This window comes from Labeo rohita, unplaced genomic scaffold (genome assembly GCF_022985175.1).
Source record: "Labeo rohita strain BAU-BD-2019 unplaced genomic scaffold, IGBB_LRoh.1.0 scaffold_501, whole genome shotgun sequence".
Lineage (NCBI taxonomy): Eukaryota > Metazoa > Chordata > Actinopteri > Cypriniformes > Cyprinidae > Labeo > Labeo rohita.
Genome location: NW_026129422.1, coordinates 24,224 through 44,499, shown reverse-complemented (window position 1 = coordinate 44,499; position 20,276 = coordinate 24,224). Strand labels below are relative to the sequence as shown.

The 20,276-nt window shown below is 43.6% G+C and overlaps 1 pseudogene; it reads right to left on the bottom strand.

Annotated features, from left to right (window-relative positions):
* LOC127160946 (interferon-induced very large GTPase 1-like) overlaps positions 1 to 19,793 on the bottom strand; it is a 28,242-nt pseudogene extending 8,449 nt beyond the window's left edge.
* Between the last annotated feature and the right edge of the window lie 483 nt (positions 19,794 to 20,276).

Here is a 20,276-nt window from a genome sequence, read left to right as displayed (position 1 = left end):
GCAACCTCCATTTCAGTGATGACTCACATCGATCCATTCTTCAAAACAAGACCTTTCCTAAACTTTGCTGTAGAACGAATGAGAATCATTCCAATGGATCAACACCTAAGTGTGGATTAGCACATAATTCCATACAAAGGAAACAGTAGACTGAAGCAGTACATCCCCAGCAAACCTCATAAATGGGGTTACAAGGTTTACATGCTTTGCAACTCAAAAGGCATTGCATACAACTTGCATACAATTTTGAGGTTCACACAGGCAGGATGCTACCAGTCAGTGGAATGCCTGACCTGGAAGGCAGCAGGAACATAGTTCTAAAACTGGCATCCATCATACCATCACATCAAATTTCAAGCTGTACCATGACAACTGGTTCACTAGCACAGGCTTTGAAGTGGAAATGGCAAAGAGAAGGATATACTCCCTTGGCACAGTGAGAACCAACAGGTTAAAAGGATGCACACTGAAAACTGACAAGGAAATGAAAAATGCTGGATGGGCCACTTTTGATGAGAAGGTGACCATGTGTGAGGATGCACAAATAATCACAAGCAAATAGCAAGACAACCTCACTGTAGCCCTTCTGAGCACATTCACCAGGGCCTACCGAACTTCTACTGTGCAATGCTGGGGCAGAACAACAAATCAGATCATCAATGTGAAATGGCCTTCCTCTGTCATGACGCATATTAAAAACATGGGTGTTGATTAGGTCTCCTTGGTTGCACTGTACAGAACAAAGATTCGATCATGGAAATGGTACATTTACATTTTTTTTTCATATCCTGGATGCGCTATGCAAATGCATGACTGCTGTACTGAAGGGACAATGATTTCTGTCTACAACAAGGTAAAGAACTCAGCCTAAGAGAGTTCAAAGCAGTGGCTGACCCAATTCTGAAGAGTCAGTGTCAAACAAGGAAAAAAAGAGAGAATCCTTCCCTGAATGAGAGATCAGGAAAGATGGCACTGCCCACTGACAAGCAGGGACACTGCAAAAATAACGACTGCACAGGCCAAACTTGTGTCATCTTTGGGAAGTGTGGGGTACACCTGTATTTCACACTCAAAAAGAATTGTCTTGTTGATTTTCATGTGAATGAAAATGAGGCCATACACTCTTAATCAACACACAATGGGGCCTAATTAATCAATCTAACATAGAAACGAGCACAGATCCGAGTGCACAAATTAACTTGCAACAGAATTCACGTGTGATTTATGAAGCATTCATATGCCGCCAATCCTGTCATACGAAAGATCGTACATTGATAAATGTGGTGGCAGAAAACAATCGTCATTTGAATATCACGCCCCTAAAAACACCCTGTTTAAGAGGCCTACAGTTTTAACAAAAATGTAACATTATAAAAAAAATGTACTAACCTATAGCAAACAATGGCATTTTTATTCTATAACCATTTACAAACATTATAAACACTATATAGCCTATTTAGTTCTCCGTAATCCACAACAAACGCTTTAAATTTAATGGTATTACAGAACAAGAATGAAAATTTAGTAGCTATAAAATTTTATGTTAAACTATAGAGTAAAACACAAATTAGGCTATAGTGGCATTTATTATAAACAGAATACAAACATCAAGCTAAAATTAATTTTTAAAGCGAAACTAAATGCATTGGGCTCAGAAGCCTCTCTCATTCGACATCCAAATGTTTCTATTTTTTTTGATGTAACATTTGGTTGCTAAACTATTATCTGTGATGTAAACAAGACTTTGTAATTCACTTGTGTTCCAATATCCATGTAAATCATCATCCTTAACATGCGCAAAAATGTTTATTTCCGTGCTGCACACTGATTTTACAGCAGACCTTTTACATTGAGCAGTGTAACATGTATGTTCGGTTGACTGCATTAATGGCTGGAATGTCAAATAAGCAACACTGAAATGTTGTGTGTGTGCATGAGGTGCCTAGGCAATCAGTTACATTTAATAAAATAAAGATATAAAAAAAATTAAATGCATTAAGAGTGCCTATATATGTTGAACTGTTTTTTTTTTCTTTTTTATTAATCTGTTAATTATTTAAGAGAAACACATTTTGTGTAGCCCTATTTGTTTTATTCCTTTTATAATTTCTATTATTCTCTGTTCACAGAAGCGCGGCAGGTGCAATGTGTGAAACTGACAATGTGTGAATCCTCATGGTTTTGGTTTCCTCATTTGCCCATATGAAGCTAAAAATAAAAAATAAAAACAAAACCTTCGGTTGCCGGTCAGGAAAATCATCTAAATTAACAAAATGCTGTCATTATACAATTTTCCGCAACTTTCTGTGCTGTAAGACCAACTCAAAAACTAGCGTACACAAGCTCAGACCTGACATGACATTTGATCATAGCCACTGCTCATGTCCATATTGATAAAAGTTTTGCGTAGAAACGACTGTACGCCCAATTATATGTCAATTATATGTCAATTATATGTCAGTTTGTTTCATAAATGAGGCCCAATGTCTCAGAACCCCCATATGTCATAGCTTATTTACTAGTACATCTATTATTCTATTTACATACACCTATCATTCTATGTGTTTACTTGTGCAACATGCAGCACAGCACCAGTGCAGTTCTATTTATTGATTGTGTGTTGTTTATATTTATGTTGTGTGTGTGATATGTTATGTATTTGTAAGGGTGGATGTGAAGTCTCAAATTTGAAATGCAATGACAATAAAGGCCTCTTAACATACTCGTGGAAAAGTTCATTTATTTCAGTTATTAAACTCAAATTGTGAATTTCGTGTATTAAATTTAATGCACACAGACTGAAGTAGTTTAAGTCTTTCATTCTTTTAATTGTGATGATTGTGGCTCACATTTAACAAAAACCCGCCAATTCACTATCTCAACAAATTAGACTACTTCATAAAACCAATAAAAAAAAAAAACATTTTTAGTGAATTGTTGGCCTTCTGGAAAGTATGTTCATTTATCGTATATGTACTCAATACTTGGTAGGGGCTCCTTTTGCTTTAATTACTGCCTCAATTCGGCGTGGCATGGAGGTGATCAGTCTGTGGCACTGCTGAGGTGTTATGGAAGCCCAGGTACTTTGACAGTGGCCTTCAGCTCATCTGCATTTTTTGGTCTCTTGTTTCTCATTTTCCTCTTGAAAATACTATGGGGTATTTTCAAGAAGAAAATGAGAAACAATGCTGCCAGCATGACTGGTGTCTGAAGCACGTGTAAAACAATGCCAATACTATTGGTCTATGTGGCCCGTGATGTCATAGGTGGGTACCCAAGAATATAAAAGAGCACCTGCTAAATACGTCACCATCTTTTGTTGTCTTCTGAGCTGTCTGTTTGCTTACATGTGTGAAACATCATCCTGGTGAGTTGAGCAGCATTTGTAGGAATGTGTGTCTCTGTGTTTGGATTCTAAAACTAGAGGGCATATTCTAAAGTTTGTGTTTTTATCTCAGTGACTATGTGCTCATTGTGATGAGTCACAATGATAATGCTCCGTTTGCACTTATTCCTGTTCCCAAAGGGATTCTATTGGTCTATAATGCTTTTGCCACTGGTCTACTACAGCCACTTAGTGTTATGGAAACTGCTTACATCAGGCTTTGATCTTGGACTAATGGTTCGCTCCTCAGCAAATGTTTTACCCATAGTCTGGATCTCCCTCTTGTGAGCATCTGGTCAATACACAGTGCTTGTGAGTCTACTGTGGGACTGACAATGATTGGGGACCTCCTTTGTATGGCCATCTGAAGGTGGTTATATTCCAGTCATTGTTATGGCAGGACAGGCTTACTTGAATACAGCTATCTAAGGCTAGCTGTGTTTTAACTTGTGGTTTTGTTAGCCCTTTCCTCTAAACATAGCTTTCTAAGGATGGATATGTGCTAGCTCCTTGAGCCTTTAGCTAGACCGTGCTGTCTCACCTCTTTGGGTTGTAAGTAGATAGCCCACTCTCTGTGGTCTGGGCAGCTTTTCTGCAAGGTTTACCTTGGTGTTGCTGTTGGTGGTGTGAGGGATATTTTCTTGGCACTTTGGGACTTTTGGTACCAACTGAGCATTATTTAAATGCCACATCCTACCTGAGTATTGTTGCTGGCCATATCCATTCCTTTATGATCTTGTGATGACTATGTCCAGCAGGATAACGTGCCATGTCTCAAAGCTCAAATCATCTCAAACTGGTTTCTTGAACATGACAGCGAGTTGAAAATACTCAAATGACCTCAACAGTCCCCAGATCTCATCCAATAAATCACTTTTAGGATGTAGTGGAATGGGAAATTTGCATCATGGATGTGCAGCTGACAAATCTGCAGCAAATGTGTGATGTTATCATGTTGATATGGACCTCAGTCTTTGAGGAATGTTTCCAGCAGAAACATTAAAGTAACTGGAGTGTGTATACACCAGTTATAAGCTTGATTTGAACCTTGTGTATAAGTGCTCATTTAGGAATTGATATATGCAAACAACACAAAGTTCTGTGATTTGGAATAATGAAAAGAGGAACTCTGAAATTCTGCCAACTGCTTACAGCAAACGCTGAACCAAACTATTTAAATGCTGAGCCAGCAGCTCACTGGCTACAGATTCAACAGAGACCAATCAGCATGTGCCATGCATTTAATAATGTAAAAGCTATCAGATAGTATTATGGACCCATCAGCCTCCACCATTTACAGTTTCATGACTAGAGTTTATCTGTTGTTATACTGTATAAAGATTTTCTGTAAATACCTTTTCTGAGACATTTGATCCAGAATCTTCAATCATTGGTGCAGGGATGTTGTTTCCTGTTACACCCATTTTTACACCCATGTCTTCAGGTGAATCTGCAAAAGAGAAAACAACATTAGTCTTACATTGTAACATATGAAAATGATTAAATCATTTTGGGGTTGGTCCAAAAATGTCTGTCATTACAAACTGTTGTTAAAAACCAAACCTTTCCTTCTTCCATGGAAACAGAAAGGGAGACGTTAGAAAGAATATAAGGCACTGACAGTCTCAGTGTCACGAATCTGGTCGGTGTCCCGTTGTCCGCTCACCACCAGATGTCACTCTCACCTCACCTACACACTCTGACTGTTGCACCACACTCTGGACTGCATCTCCCATCCTCCACCGCACTGATTGCGTCAGCCCCCGTGACCAATCAGGCGTTCTATAAAGCGCCGGTCCTTCCCAGTGCACTTCACGGATTGTTATATTGTTGTATTCTCTTTGTTATCGCTTCCTAGTTTCTAGTTCCCTGTGTTTTTGTTTCTCCCGCCTGGTTATCTCGTTTGGACTGTCTAGCCGCCTGCCTTTCGGATTATCGCTTGTCTTAAAGGACTATTCTCTCGTCTCGCCTCTGACATTCCTGTTTACTGTTGTTTGACCCTGCCTGCACAATCTTGTATCTGTCTTGTCCTTATTATAAAGCTCGCAAATGGATCCGCTCGCCTCTCGTCTCGTTCATCCGGTTACAGAACAATCCGTCACAACAGGATCCAGCAGCTTTTTACCCGGACATTCACATGATATGGACACAGACAGGATTCTTTGCCGCATCAAACAAGGACCGAACACACTGGATCAATACATCCGTGAGTTTCTCTCCATTTCCAACTACTCCACCCTACCGGACTGTTTAAAAATAGAATTTTTTTGTGATGGCGTAAATCAGCCTTTAAGGGCGAGGCTGAGACGCGAGGGTCCGCGTTCATCTCTCGCGGGATTTATGAACTTTGCCTTATTGTGTGTGGGCTCGCCGTGTACTGTGGGGGTCGCGAAGGAGGAACGCGACAACGCGGACATGGCAGCCGCGCATCCTGCGCGCAGATTGGTGGTAACGCCGGATCACGACGCCACAAACAAGTTTTCCGCCTGGATCGCTCATGAAATGGCGGCCGTGGCGGAGCGCGCTCGAGCAATGGCGGCGACAGCGGTGCCCTTTCACCTAATCACGGCGACAGCTGCGCCCGTTCACAAGATGGCGGCCACGTCGGAGCGCGTTCATGATACAGCAGCAACAACGGAGCCCGTGCACAAAATGGCGGCGACTGCGGTGCCCGTTTGCAAGATGGCGGCGACGGCGGAGCCCGTTCACAAGATGGCGGCGAGGACAGAGCTCCGTCACGTCACAGCCGCCATACCAGAGCCATATAAAGGTACAGCTGAGTTTTCTGAGTCAAGTCGTGTTGTCAAGTCAAGTCAAGTTACAGCTGTGTTTCCTGAGTCAAGTCAAGTTTCCAAGTCAAGTCAAGTTGCAACTGTGTTTCCTGAGTCAAGTCAAGTTCCCAAATCAAGTGAAGTTGCAGCTGTGTTTCCTGTGTTAAGTCAAGTCAGAGCTATCGCTCCCATCTCAAGTCAAGTTACAGCCATCTTTCCTGAGCCAAGTACAGTCAAGATGGCTGCCACGCCAGAGCCACTGCCCAAGATGGCTGCCACGCCAGAGCCACTGCACAAGATGGCTGCCACGCCAGAGCCACTGCACAAGAGGGCTGCCACGCCAGAGCCACTGCACAAGATGGCCGCCGTCTCCAAGCCACTCCACAAGATAGCCGCCATTCCAGAACCTGTGGTCATGATGGCCCACGTGCTGGACTCACCCCTAATGTCAGTATGGGCAGCTAAAGTGGCGCTCCTTCATGTCGCGGTGGCTACCCCTGAGTCAAGTCAGGACACCAAGTCAAGCCAGGTCACAGATGTTCCCCATGAGTCAAGTCACGCTACAGCTGTTGTTCCTGAGTCAAGCCATGTTGTTCCTGAGTCAGGTCTCGTTACAGCTGTTGCTCCTGAGCCAAGCCATGTTGTTCATGAGTCAAGTCCCAGTACAGCGGGTCTCCATGAGCCAAGCCAGGTTGTAGCAGATCCTCATGAGCCAAGTCAAGCTGCTGCTGTTATTCCAGAGCCAAGTCAAGCTTCAGCCGCTGCTCCGGAGTCAAGTCAGGCTACAGCTGTAGCCTCCAAGTCCAGTCAAGCCTCCAAGTCCAGTCAAGCCTCCAAGTCCAGTCAAGCTTCCAGGTCCAGTCAAGCTTCCAAGTCCAGCAACGTCAAGGCTGTCGTACCTGCGTCAAGCAACGTCAAGGCTGATCTCCATGAGCCAAGTCAAGTCACCGCTGATCTCCATGAGTCAAGTCAGGTCACCGCTGATCTCCATGAGTCAAATCAGGTCACTACTGATCTTCACGCATCAAGTCAAGTCACAGCCGATCTCCACGAACCAGGTCAAGCCACAACTGATCTTCACGAGCCAAGTCAAGTTATTGCCGACGGCCCAGAGTCAAGCCACGTCCCACCTGACGGCCCAGAGTCAAGCCACGTCCCGCCTGACGGCCCAGAGTCCAGTCACGTCCCGCCTGACGGCCCAGAGTCCAGTCACGTCCCGCCTGACGGCCCAGAGTCCAGTCACGTCCCGCCTGACGGCCCAGACTCCAGTCACGTCCCGCTGGACACGTCCCGTCGGACCGCCCAGAGTCAAGTCACGCATCGTCGGACCGCCCAGAGTCAAGTCACATCATGTCAGCCAGTGCGATGGCGATCACCATACTCAGTATGTGGGCCGCACACTACACTCCGAAGGTCACGTCTGTTTACGAGTCCGCCCCAGAGGTCACATCTGTTCTCAAGTCTGCTCCAGAGCTCCTGTCTGATCTCAAGTCTGCTCCAGAGCTCCCCTCACTTGGAGAAGCCATGCCAACGCCTCCTGAGGTGTCAGCCTTGGCTGTAGATCCTCCCACGGAGGCGGCATCCCTCTACAACCTCTCTGCTTCTTCCCTTATTCTGTCTGCCTCCTCTGTCTCTATTGTTCCTAGGTCCCAGGCCATAACACGGTTTCCAGCTCCAGAGGTCCCGTCTGGTCTCAGGTCAGCTCCAGAGGTCCCGTCTGGTCTCAAGTCAACTCCAGAGGTCCCGTCTGGTTTCAAGTCTGCTCCAGAGGTCCCATCTGGTCTCAAGTCTGCTCCAAAGGTCCCGTCTGGTCTCAAGTCTGCTCCAGAGGCCCCGTCTGACCACGAGTCAACTTCAGAGGCCTTCCCTGTCGGAGAAGCCGCGCCAATGCCTCCTGAGGTGTCAGCTTCGGCTGTGGATCCTCCTAGGGAGGCGGCGTTATCCTGTGGTCTCTCTGCTTCTCTCCCTGTTCTTTCTGCCTCCTCTATCCCTGCTCTCCCCAGGTCCCAGTCCATGACGCGGGTTCCTGCTCAGCCCTGGAGGGCCCTGGCGCCTCCTGTCCCGCCCTGGAGGGCCTCGGCGCCTCCTGCTCCGCCTCCGCCCTGGAGGGCTCCTGTGCCTCCTGTTCCGCCTCCAACTCCGCCCTGGAGGGCTCCTGCGCCTCCGGCTCCGCCCTGGAGGGCTCCGGCACCTCCTGCTCCGCCTCCTGTTCCACCCCGGAGGGCTGCTCCGCCTCCTGTTCCGCCCCGGAGGGCTGCTCTGCCTCCTGTTCCGCCCCGGAGGGCTGCTCCGCCTTCTCCCCCTATTCTGTCTACCTCCTCTGTCCCTGCTTTCCCCAGGTCCCAGACTGAGACGCGGATTCCTGTTCCGCCCCGGAGGGCTCCTGTGCCTCCTGCTCCGCCTCCGGCTCTGCCCTGGAGGGCTCCTGCGCCTCCTGCTCCGCCCTGGAGGGCTCCTGCGCCTCCTGCTCCGCCTCCACCTCTGCCCTGGAGGGCCCCTGCTCCGCCTCTGGCCCCGTCCTGGAGGGTACCTGCTCTGTCGGTCCTGCCTCAATCACTGGGCCTCCCACATGGACCTGGCCCTCCAGCCCTCGCCCTGTCTCGCACCCACCCCGTCTCGCACCCACCCCACCGCTCCCCTGGACTGTTGTTCCCTTCGAGCGTCTGGAAGCCGCTCCTTGGGGGGGGGCTATGTCACGAATCTGGTCGGTGTGCCGTTGTCCGCTCACCACCAGATGTCACTCTCACCTCACCTACACACTCTGACTGTTGCACCACACTCCAGACTGCATCTCCCATCCTCCACCGCACTGATTGCGTCAGCCCCCGTGACCAATCAGGCGTTCTATAAAAGCACCGGTCCTTCCCAGTGCACTTCACGGATTGTTATATTGTTGCTGTGTTTTTGTTTCTCCCACCTGGTTATCTCGTTTGGACTGTCTAGCCGCCTGCCTTTCGGATTATCGCTCGTCTTAAAGGACTATTCTCTCATCTCGCCTCTGACATTCCTGTTTACTGTTGTTTGACCCTGCCTGCATGACCTTGTAAATGGTCGCCTCTCGTCTCGTTCATCCAGTTACACTCAGTCACCATTCTAATACATTGTTTGGAAAAAAAGATGACAAAGTAAATGGTTACTGAGGCTACTGGTCAGCAAACACAACAAAGGAGATTACTCAAACAGTCTTTAAATACTAAAGCTAACTAGCATAATGAACTCAAGCAAGGCAAAACAGGGAACAAAATGAAAACAAAACCAAAACAGGATGAGATGTAACAGGCTGACAGTCCCTGATATTCTTTCTTACATCTCCTTTTGCATTTCAAATCTCTGCAGGATAGTGGGTCCCCAGGAGCAGGGTTGAAGACCTCTAGATTATTATTATGTTAGTCTCAACAAGCGATTTCAATGGATTTTTTTTTTTCTATTTTTAAATAGTGTCAGGAGTAACCCATTAATTAAAGACACTTTAAGCTTAAGTTTTAAGTACTTTAAAGTTAACTGCAATTATCAAAACAAAATTGATTTAAAAAATGAAATCCAGGGTCAAAGTGTGAAAGTGGCCAGCTGCTAAACAAAGAATGCATGCAGAATGATAAAGTAACCACAAGTACATGTATAAACAGTTAATAAATATCAGTTTATGAGACTATCTGCTTGTGATACCTGGAAACTCTTTAGGCTACTAATAAATCATATTTGGCTGCAATTGTTCACTACAAAGACATTAATGTTAACAGTGGGGATATTCTGTTCTGCAAGTCACTGTCAGTTAAAACAACAGGTGAGGATATTTTCATTGTTGTGAAACTTTTGTTGTATTTGCTGTGCTATTTGCATGTACTAGACTGGTCCTGGAGTGCCGATGACCTGCAGAGTTTAGTTCCAACTATAATCAAATACACCTGAACAAACTAATCAAGGTCTTTAGGATTACTAGGGCTACAGGCAGGTGAGGGTTTTTTTTCTGGGTGGAGCTAAACTCTGCAGGATATTGGCACTCCAGGACCGATTTTGCCTATCCCTGTACTAGACAGTGACGCATTTTATAAACCAGTGGTTCCGAACCACGTTTCTTGGAGTCCCTACTAATGAGCTGATGATCTGAATCAGGTGTGTTTGATTAAGGAGAAATGAGCAATATCCGATCTCGCCACCTTCTGACAATGGAAACGGAAATAACTGCATACCATACTGTACTGTATTCACTCATTCACTATTCCCTACATTAAGCCACTAATGGTTTGTTCCACCCTTTTGGTACCTTTTGCTATGCTAGGAACCCCAAAGGAAGGGTACCAAAAAAGTGGTATGGTACGGTTCGCTGTTTTGGAACCATCCACAACTTCTCACAATGGAAACGGACATAATTGAGTACCGTATTATACTGTACTAAACTGTACCACTTAGTGTAAATGAGCCATAATGGGTCATTCTATGGAAATATCAATTTTTCTGTCCCTAGCCTTTACATAAATATTACACTTCAAAAACACTTCAGGGTTATAATTTCTTTATATTTTAAAATAAAACAATGTTATTTGAACAATTACATCTTTTTGAGCCAGCAATGTGGCCAACAATATTTGTTTTTTAATTAATTATATAGAATTCTGAGCACCACAAAACTGGTTGTCCCCCTATATTGGAACCATCCACAACTTCTCACAATGGAAATAGAAATAATTGCAAATAATTTAAATATTTATGAAAAACTAGGACTCAGATAGATTAAACTATTTAATTTAGTGAGTATACCATGATTGACAACATATTGTTTGATATCTCGCAGTAGCCATTTTATGAAATGCATTTTTTCATTCAAATTGTCACTTGTGTTACCTTGCTTATGGGTACACCAAAAAAGATCAGTTTTGTCAGTTCTTATGTATGTCACTGCTGATTCATTGTGTCACTGGTGGTACTGTGTTTATTTCTGTCACATTAAATAAAATGTGTCACGTGACATGATTGTCACGGTTGTTGTCGGGTGCGAGGGATGAAGCAGGAGGAAAGCGGAGATCCAATAAGTGTAGTTTATTTGAAAAGCCAAAGTGAACATAAACCAAAAACAACGGGAAAACAGTAGGGAACAGCAACCATGAAAACAAAGACTGAATGACAATGTAATCACAGACGAGACACCTAGGGGACAACCAAACTTAAATACACAAGACAAACCAATCAGAACACCACAGGAGACAATGACGTAACAAACGAGGACAGGAACAGGAAGACCATAAAAGGACACAACCGGGAAATCACACACAAACAGCCCAAAAGGCACACACAGGTCTGACATTACCCCCCCCTCCCCCAAGGCGCGACTTGCGCCGTAACACATACACTGGGGTGGGAGGGTGGGAGGGTGGGCTCCCCCTGAAGGTCCGTGCTGGGCAGACACAGGGTACATATGGGCAGACACAGAAGGGAGCGGGGTTACAACTCCAGGGTGGGTCCAGGATCGTACAGGGAGGTCAGGGAGCCATGGCCAAGGGTATAGTCCGGGCGGCCATGGCAGATCGAGGGGGTAGCCCCCCCCAAAAAAAATTTCTTGGTGGAACTTAGGGTTCCGCGCGTCCTGGTGAGCGCAGGATGGCGTGCGGGCTCAGGAGGGTGTGCTGGAGGAGGAGGAGCCGACTCAGGAGGGCGTGCTGGAGGAGGAGCCGACTCAGGAGGGCGCGCAGACTCTGGAGGAGGAGCCGACTCTGCAGGGCGCGCAGACTCTGGAGGAGGAGCCGACTCTGGAGGGCGCGCAGACTCTGGAGGAGGAGCCGACTCTGGAGGGCGCGCTGGAGGGCGCGCAGACTCTGGACGAGGAGCCGACTCAGGAGGGCGCGCAGACTCTGGAGGAGGAAGCGACTCTGGAGGGCGCGCGGACTCCAGAGGCACCGGAGGAGGTGCAGGCTCTGGAGGGCGCACTGGAGAGCGTGCTGGAGCCCTCCAGGGCAGAACGGGTAACTGCATCACAGATGGGGACCTGGGGAGAGCAGGGATAGAGGAGGTAGACTGAATAGGGGGAGAAGCAGATCGGTTATAAATGAACGCCGCCACCCCAGGAGGTTCTACCACCTGGGCGGACACCTCTGGTGGCATTGGCGCGGCTTCTCTGGCAAACAAGGTCTCTGGAACGAACTTGAGCCTAGATGAGAGCTCTGCCTCTGGAGGGTGTACTGGAGGCAGCTCGGGCTCTGGAGTGCGCACTGGGTCTTGACTTGACTCCGTGAGCGCAGCTGCAACTTGACCTGACTCAGGAGACGCGGCTACCACTTGACTTGACTCAGGGAACATGGCTGAAACTTGACTTGGCTTCAGCAATGCAGCAGTCACTTGACTTGACTCAGCAGACACAGCTGAGACTTCACTGGACTCAGGAGACGCGGCTGCCGCTTGACTTAATTCAGGAAACGCAGCTGCAACCTGACTTGACTCGGGAAACACAGCTGCAGCTTGACTTGCTTCAGCAGATGTAGCTGCAACTTGACTGGACTCAGGAGATGCAGCTTTAACTAGAACTGACTCTGAAAACGTAGCTGCAACTTGGCTTGACTCTGGGAACACAGTCGTCACTTGCCTTGACTCAATAGGCGCACCGGGAACTTGATTCGACCCAGGAGATGTAGCCGTGACATGACTTGACTCAGTTACAGCAGCTGTCTCTTTATTTGATACAGGAATGACAGCAGCAGCTTGACTTGGTCCTGGGACCACAGCTGCAACTTGACTAGACAGAGGAAACGCATTTGCAACTTGACATGACTCCCTTACATCAGCTGGCATCTTACTTGACTCTGGAATGACAGCAGCAGCTTGACTTGACACAGGAACTGCAGTTGCAACTTGACTTGCTTCGGGGAGCGTAGCTGTTCCTTGACTGGACTCGGGAAGCGCCGCCGTAACTTGACTTGACTCCGTAAACCCAGCTGCAACATGACTTGCCTCAGAAGACGCAGCTGCAGCGGGACTTGCCTTAGACGACACAGCTGCAGCTTGACTTGATTCTGGAACAATAGCTGTCACTTTATTTGATACAGCAGCAGCTTGACTTGACACTGGGACCATAGCTGCAACTTGACTTGACACAGGGAACGCAGCTACCATTGGGCTTGATTCAGGAAATGCGGCTGCAACTTGACTCGACTCAGGAAGTGCAGCTGCAATGTGACTTGACTCAGGATACACAGCAGTAATGTGACTGGACTCAAGAACCCCCGTTATAACTTGGCTTGACTCATGGGGAACAGCTGTGACTTTACTAGCTTCAGAAACTACAGCTTTGGCTGGACTTGACTCAGGAGACGCACCAGGAACTTGACTTGACTCAGCCGTGACCGGACTCTGGAGCTTGACCGGACTCTGGAGCTTGAATTGATTCAGGAAACGCAGCTGCAACTTGACTGGACCCGGCCGCTTGACTGGACTTAGGAAACGCAGTTGCCACTTGACTTGATTCAGGGAACGCAGCCGCAATGATTCTTGACACAGGAGATGCAGTGGTATCTTGACTTGACTCGGAAAACACAGCTGAAACTTGACTAGACTCAGAAGACGCTGACTCTGGCGTGGCAGCCATCTTGCGTGCAGACTCTGGCGTGGCAGCCATCTTGCGTGCAGACTCTGGCGTGGCAGCCATCTTGCGTGCAGACTCTGGCGTGGCAGCCATCTTGCTGATAAGGCGGCCAGAGGTACTGGGCTGAGGACCATAGTGGAGCTATGGATGACTTGGGGACACGCGGGAGACAAGGAGGGTGTGAGGTCGCTGGAGTGATATGCGGAGGGCCCTGGCTGTTGGTGAGATGGGGCGACTGCATGTTTCCAGTTGGGAGGAGGATTACCATCCTCCACCATGACTTGGAACGGGGAACCACATAAATCGAGAACAAAATTTATAAAATCTGCTACAGGACGGTAACAATCATTAGGACTTATCAATTGAAACAAACTATCATCTTTGAGTCCCATCTGGAAACATGCGATAACCATTTTGTCACTCCATCTCACCAGATGGTAAACGCTCAGAAACTCCTCCACATACTCCTCCAGCGAATGCTCACCTTGTTGCAGGTTCAATAGGAGGTCCTCAGCCCAGGTCATCTTCTGTTTTGGTCGGTGATTCTGTCACGGTTGTTGTCGGGTGCGAGGGATGAAGCAGGAGGAAAGCGGAGATCCAATAAGTGTAGTTTATTTGAAAAGCCAAAGTGAACATAAACCAAAAACAACGCAGGGAAAACAGTAGGGAACAGCAACCATGAAAACAAAGACTGAATGACAATGTAATCACCGACGAGACACCTAGGGGACAACCAAACTTAAATACACAAGACAAACCAATCAGAACACCACAGGAGACAATGACGTAACAAACGAGGACAGGAACAGGAAGACCATAAAAGGACACAACCGGGAAATCACACACAAACAGCCCAAAAGGCACACACAGGTCTGACAATGATAACTTTACATCCACTGATTTCTGCTACACTCAAAAGTTAAGATTTAAAGGATTGCATTATTACTTGTTTATAACTATTTTTTCAAATTTTTCATTGTTATAGCAAATACATGGTTGTGCAAATTAACTAATATCATTCTATCACACTTTTACCAAATTTGATTAAAATAAAACATAATTACCTTATTTCTTGCACTATGATTGATTTTCTGTAACACTGACTACATATGCTGACTCTAGCTGTGTGCATCGGTTGTACACTTGTTTTTGCATGAGTGCACTCAAGAATGTCCACTGTAATTTAGGACACCACTACAAATGGCTGTCCCCTCAAATAGTGCCTGATTTGAGGGTATAGGGGGCGATTTTTTTCTCAGCCATAGAAAACATGCAGGCCTGGTTTCACAGACAGGGCTTAGATCAAGCCAGTATTAGGCCATAGTTCAATTACGACATTTAAAGGGGTGCTATTACACTGTAAAAAAAAACAATTTGTTGAGTCAACTTAAAATAATTTGTAACCTGGCTGCCTTAAAATTTTAAGTTCTCTTAAAATAATTTGTTACCCTGCTGCCTTAAAATTTTAAGTTCAGTCAACTCAAAAAGTTTATTCAACTTGAAATGTTAAATTATACTAAGTGACAACTTAGATATTTGAGTTGAATCAACTTAAAATTTTAAGGCAGCTGGGTTACTTACCCATCTGTTAAGTTTAACAAACACAAATATCTAAGTTGTTACTTAGTACAACTTAACATTTCAAGTTAACTAAACTTATTTAAGTTGACTGAACTTAAAATTTTAAGGCAGCAGGGTAACAAATTATTTTAAGCTGACTCAACAAATTGTGAACAAATTGTGTGTTTTTTTACAGTGTATGCTTTTTCACTTTTTGAATTTTAGTCAGTGTGTGGTGTGTATCTTTGGGCAAAAAAAAAAAAAAAAAAAAAAAAAAAAAAAAGGTCTACAATGTTACAAATCTCAAAGTCCACTCCAAAGGGAAATACTTTGTTTTTACAAAATCTCTTTCCAAGAACTACAACGAACGGCTCCTTATTGGACTACAGCATTTGTTTTCCTCATGCAATGATGTCACAGCGCGGTCCATTAGAATATCATTAAATTAAATCCTGCTTACGGAAACTTTAATTGTTGGGGTGTGTGTAGGGATGAGGTGGGAGATTAGCCTAACTTTAGCGATGCAGCACGGAGAGCCGGGTATAAACACAAGCATTGACTAAAGTGGCCACTTCAGAGCAGTAATGTGCCACAGACGTGTGCAGTACAGGGGGTCAAATCACATGCCAAAGCCACGATCTACTCCGGTTGCCGCGTCAGAGCCGTAACATGCCGCAGACATGTGCAGTGTATGGTAAGAGATTTATTCATCATATACTGTAGATAGCTTCACTTATAACACTATATAATGTTTTTAAAATGCATAAACTTAATAAATAGAATAGGCTAGACTACTCAGTGATGATGTTTTTTGATAATGTTAGGCTGCTTTTAGCCTTATGCTGGAGCTGGTTTCAGGCAATGAAACTAAGTATGTAAATAATTAAATAAATTAGCACGATAATATCATGTATTGGCGATCTCGCAGGCTGAGGATGGAACTCAACACTACTGTAGCGTATTATTTACTCACCCTTCATGCACCCTAGGTGTATATGACTTCCTTCTTTCAGACAAATGCAATCTGAGTCTAATAAAGTGCATCCATCCATAATAAAAAGTGCCTCACACGACTCCCGGTAGTCTAAAAATATCCATATTTAAAATCATCTAGAAAAATATTTAAAATGTAAGATTCACTATTAATATAGCTTGTGCTAACTGTTTTGACAAGGGCCATGGCAGTACTGAAACACCGTCTAAGCTGTTCGCCAATCGCAATGCACTGGGATAGTTAACAATCATAACACATTTCCTTTTTTCGGAAGGCTGGCCTTCATTAAATCTGGAACTAATCAAACCATTTGTGCCAGGCTGGGGAGAAAGGTATTGTAATAATGTAAACTATGTGAAAAATAATGCATTTTTCAAAATACCAAGCATAGAGAGCATGTTCTAGTACACTCCCAAAACAAAATTTGTTTCAAGACTTTGAAAAAGAGCATAATAGGACCCCTTTAAGTAGCTTAGATTAAACATTACTTGTGTACATCTTTGGTGCATCCCAAATCGTGTACTTATGCACTATACTATAATGGTTTTTAGTATAAACAGTGTGAGTAGTGTGTTCACACTGAAAATTCCAAGAATAAAAAGTGCACTTTAATTACCCAGATGATGCACTTAAATAACTGAAAAAAAAAAAAAAAAAACATGTGGAATGTTGAACACTTCATGCACTCAACTGTCACAGCTTTAATTACGTAGTGAAGAGGGAGGGGCTATCAGACTCTGATTATGAATGACAAAATAACCTTATATAACCTCATATAATTCATACATTATGTGGTATACATTACGTAGTGTATAAGTACATAGTGTATAAGTGCACAGAGTATAGTGTGTCATTTGGGATGCAGTACTTGTGGACAAGACTGAACTGGGGCAAAATGTCAGCAAATGTTGTACACTCCCCACCCCCCATTTTTTTTTAAATCACTAACAACCTAATGTAAAGTATCTCAAACATCAGACTTTACTTTTAAGAATAATAACTCAAATGTTGAAAAAGTTGTTACAACTGCATAAAACTACAAACCTCAGTGATTCAGATGGTTTAGACAGTGTCACTTAAAAATAAAAAAGTGAAACAGATAGAGCAATTATTGTACAATGCTATAAAGTCTGTTAATTATTAAGTGATTTTACCTGGCATTAAAGAAGATCGTTCGCTTTCTGTTGTCTTGTCTATGGTAGTCCATGAGCTGCCTGTCTCCAGAGAACTGTCTGCAGAGAGATCTGCAACCGTCTGTTGGGTTTCATCTGTCTGTGGAGACTGACTGATGATGTTGCGAGTTACAAACTACATAGGAGAACATAAAAATGACTCCCCCTCCAGGTTTTATGGTGTTTCAATAATGAAATCTAAATTTGTGGCCACAAACATGCAAACTGTACCTCAGTTGTTAGAGCCACATCAAATAAGAATAAGTTCATGTTTAAAGTACCCCTGTCCTTATGCCCCCCCCTTCCGTATTTCTAGATTCTGTATTTTGAGAGCATTATGTACTGTATGTGTTATCCACAATATAGTAGTAGTAGATATTCCAAAGGTACTTGTGTATGGCCACATTCAAAAACAAAAACACAAATTTCAGTTTTTAACAAATAGATGATCTAGACACATAGAGAAAGAGATACTTTTATCTGTGTTTGTTTTTATTGATTTACTTGTAATGGTGACTTCATTTGCTCTGCTGCAGTTTCTTCTTCTGGGCCTGAAATAATTAAAGAATTTCCATCTTTAAGTGTCCTCATCACTGAAATACAAACATCTTAAAATACCTCAGTGCATGTAGAGGATATTGATTTAACCAATTTCTTACCCATGCTGCCTGATTTTAAATCACCAGGGTTTGATGACTCAGGTGTTCTAAACATTCTGGCCAGGTTTACAGCTCCTTTCCTCTTCTTTTAGCCTCCTTGTAAAAGACAGTGCAACAATATTTATTTAAAACTCCTAGGCACCTGGAGTCTCTTTCTCTCTTTTCCATCTGTTTGTCTTGACCCTACACATACTTCTCCCAGTGTTTCCCTCTCTTCAAAATATTTTTTTGTACTTTATACTTTATACTTGCAAATGAGGACAAAAGAAGCAATCAAAACCAAAAAAAGAGCAATAATATGCAGGTGCCATGACAAGTCTCAGTTATCCTAACATAGTACACGTAGCAAGGTTGTTGTTGTTGTTTTTTTTTGAATAAATTAAAAGAAAACAAGTAGATAGAATAGTAACAAGAATCGGGAATGCTAGTGGGTCTTTAGAGGGTCTTTTTTAAAGAAAATAACGTCAAAAGAATAGAAGAGAATGCGAGTGTTTGTGGATCTGTTTTTCTTTTTAAAAGAAAACAAGCTAGAAAATGAATAGAGAGTGCAAGTGTTAGAGGGTCAAGTGTTTTTTTTTTTATAAAAAATAAAACAAATAGTTAATATAGAATTAGAATAGAGATTGCTAGAGTTACAGGGTCAAATAAAGATGAAACAGATGTGTTTTTAGCTGTTTCTGTCTGGACTCGGGTTTGATCTCCCTCTTGTCTGACTTCTGTGTGTTTTTCCTGGTGAACTGTGAGCATTGGATTGTCTAAACTGATCTGTATGTGCCTTGCCTGACCTTCTTGCCTGCCTGACTCTGTTTCTTGTTTTGTGGATTGGGTTTTGTTCCTGCTCCAGAACTGGTCTGAAGCCATTTGGCTTATACTGTGATTATTATTGTGCTTTAATAAATTGTGTCCTTCCTTCCAGAAATCATTACAATTTCTAGAAGATGGCTGCCCAGTTTGAGAAGGGCAGATCATTTAACCAGTTGCCAAAGTCTGTGAAAGTGATTTTGTGCCTCTTTGGGATGGCACTATAATGCTCTGTTCACTTGCAGAACACAAGCTTCCACGAACACTGCAAACATAATATTTTTATAAGTTGAGTAAAATTTTATACTTGTTATAATTTATTTATGTTTTTGTCTGTTTGATATTTATTTTTTCTTTCAACCTCTTTTTGTTGTATTTAATATTATATGATGGTAAAAACAAATGTGGATTTATGTACCCTTTCATTTGTTAACAACATTGGATAATGCTAATAACTGAGCACACAACAGTATGTGGGCACAGCACACATGCAATTCAAATTTTGTAAAAGTATGTAAAAAAAATATCAGATAAATCAACTAAGCGGGAGACCATCCATCCATTCATTTTCTATACCACTTTTCTTGGGGAAGCTGTAGACCAAAAGTATTAAAAATGAAAACACAAAAAAAAGAAAAAAAGCTTATGACCATTTCTGTTTCATTTTAAGCAATGCTAGATAGTTCCATTTTTTTGTTCTAATTTTAATTTTGTTTTTCTTTTATTATTTGAAATTTTCATTTCAGTTAACCTTGGTTACAGCTCCCCCCATTACAACACTCCTTAAATGTAATAAAATAAATTTTGACAAACCTGAAGTGAATGTGGATGCCAAAGAGCAAATGTCCGATGACAATGAGCACTGTGTTCTTTTAGTGTGGTACACTATGCAGTGGTCTTAAATACTTGCAACTGTGCATTTCAATCAGTTGGGAGGGATCTGTAGGCTGCTGTTTTCCAGGAGATCACATGACATTTAGGAAACTGCAGCAAATCTCTGTTACTGCACTGCAGGTATTTTTAAGTGATGGAAACACGTTTGGTAAAGCAGGGCTACTGTTGCACACAAGATTGCGTCCTCTGGTGTGTGTGTGTGTGTATATATATATATATATATATATATATATGAAGAGTTCAGATGCAAAAGCCTCTAAATCTATATATAATCTATATAAATCTATATATATGTGTGTATATCAGTGGTGTCAAAATTAATGTGTTAACCCAGGCGATTATTTTTTTCATTTTAACGCAAGTCATATGTCTGGTAATATGTCAATAAAAACAAATCTTCCAGTCCTGTGAGCCGTTACACTATGATCGTAGCACATGCTCTTCAAGTGCATGCACAAATATGCCGGCGT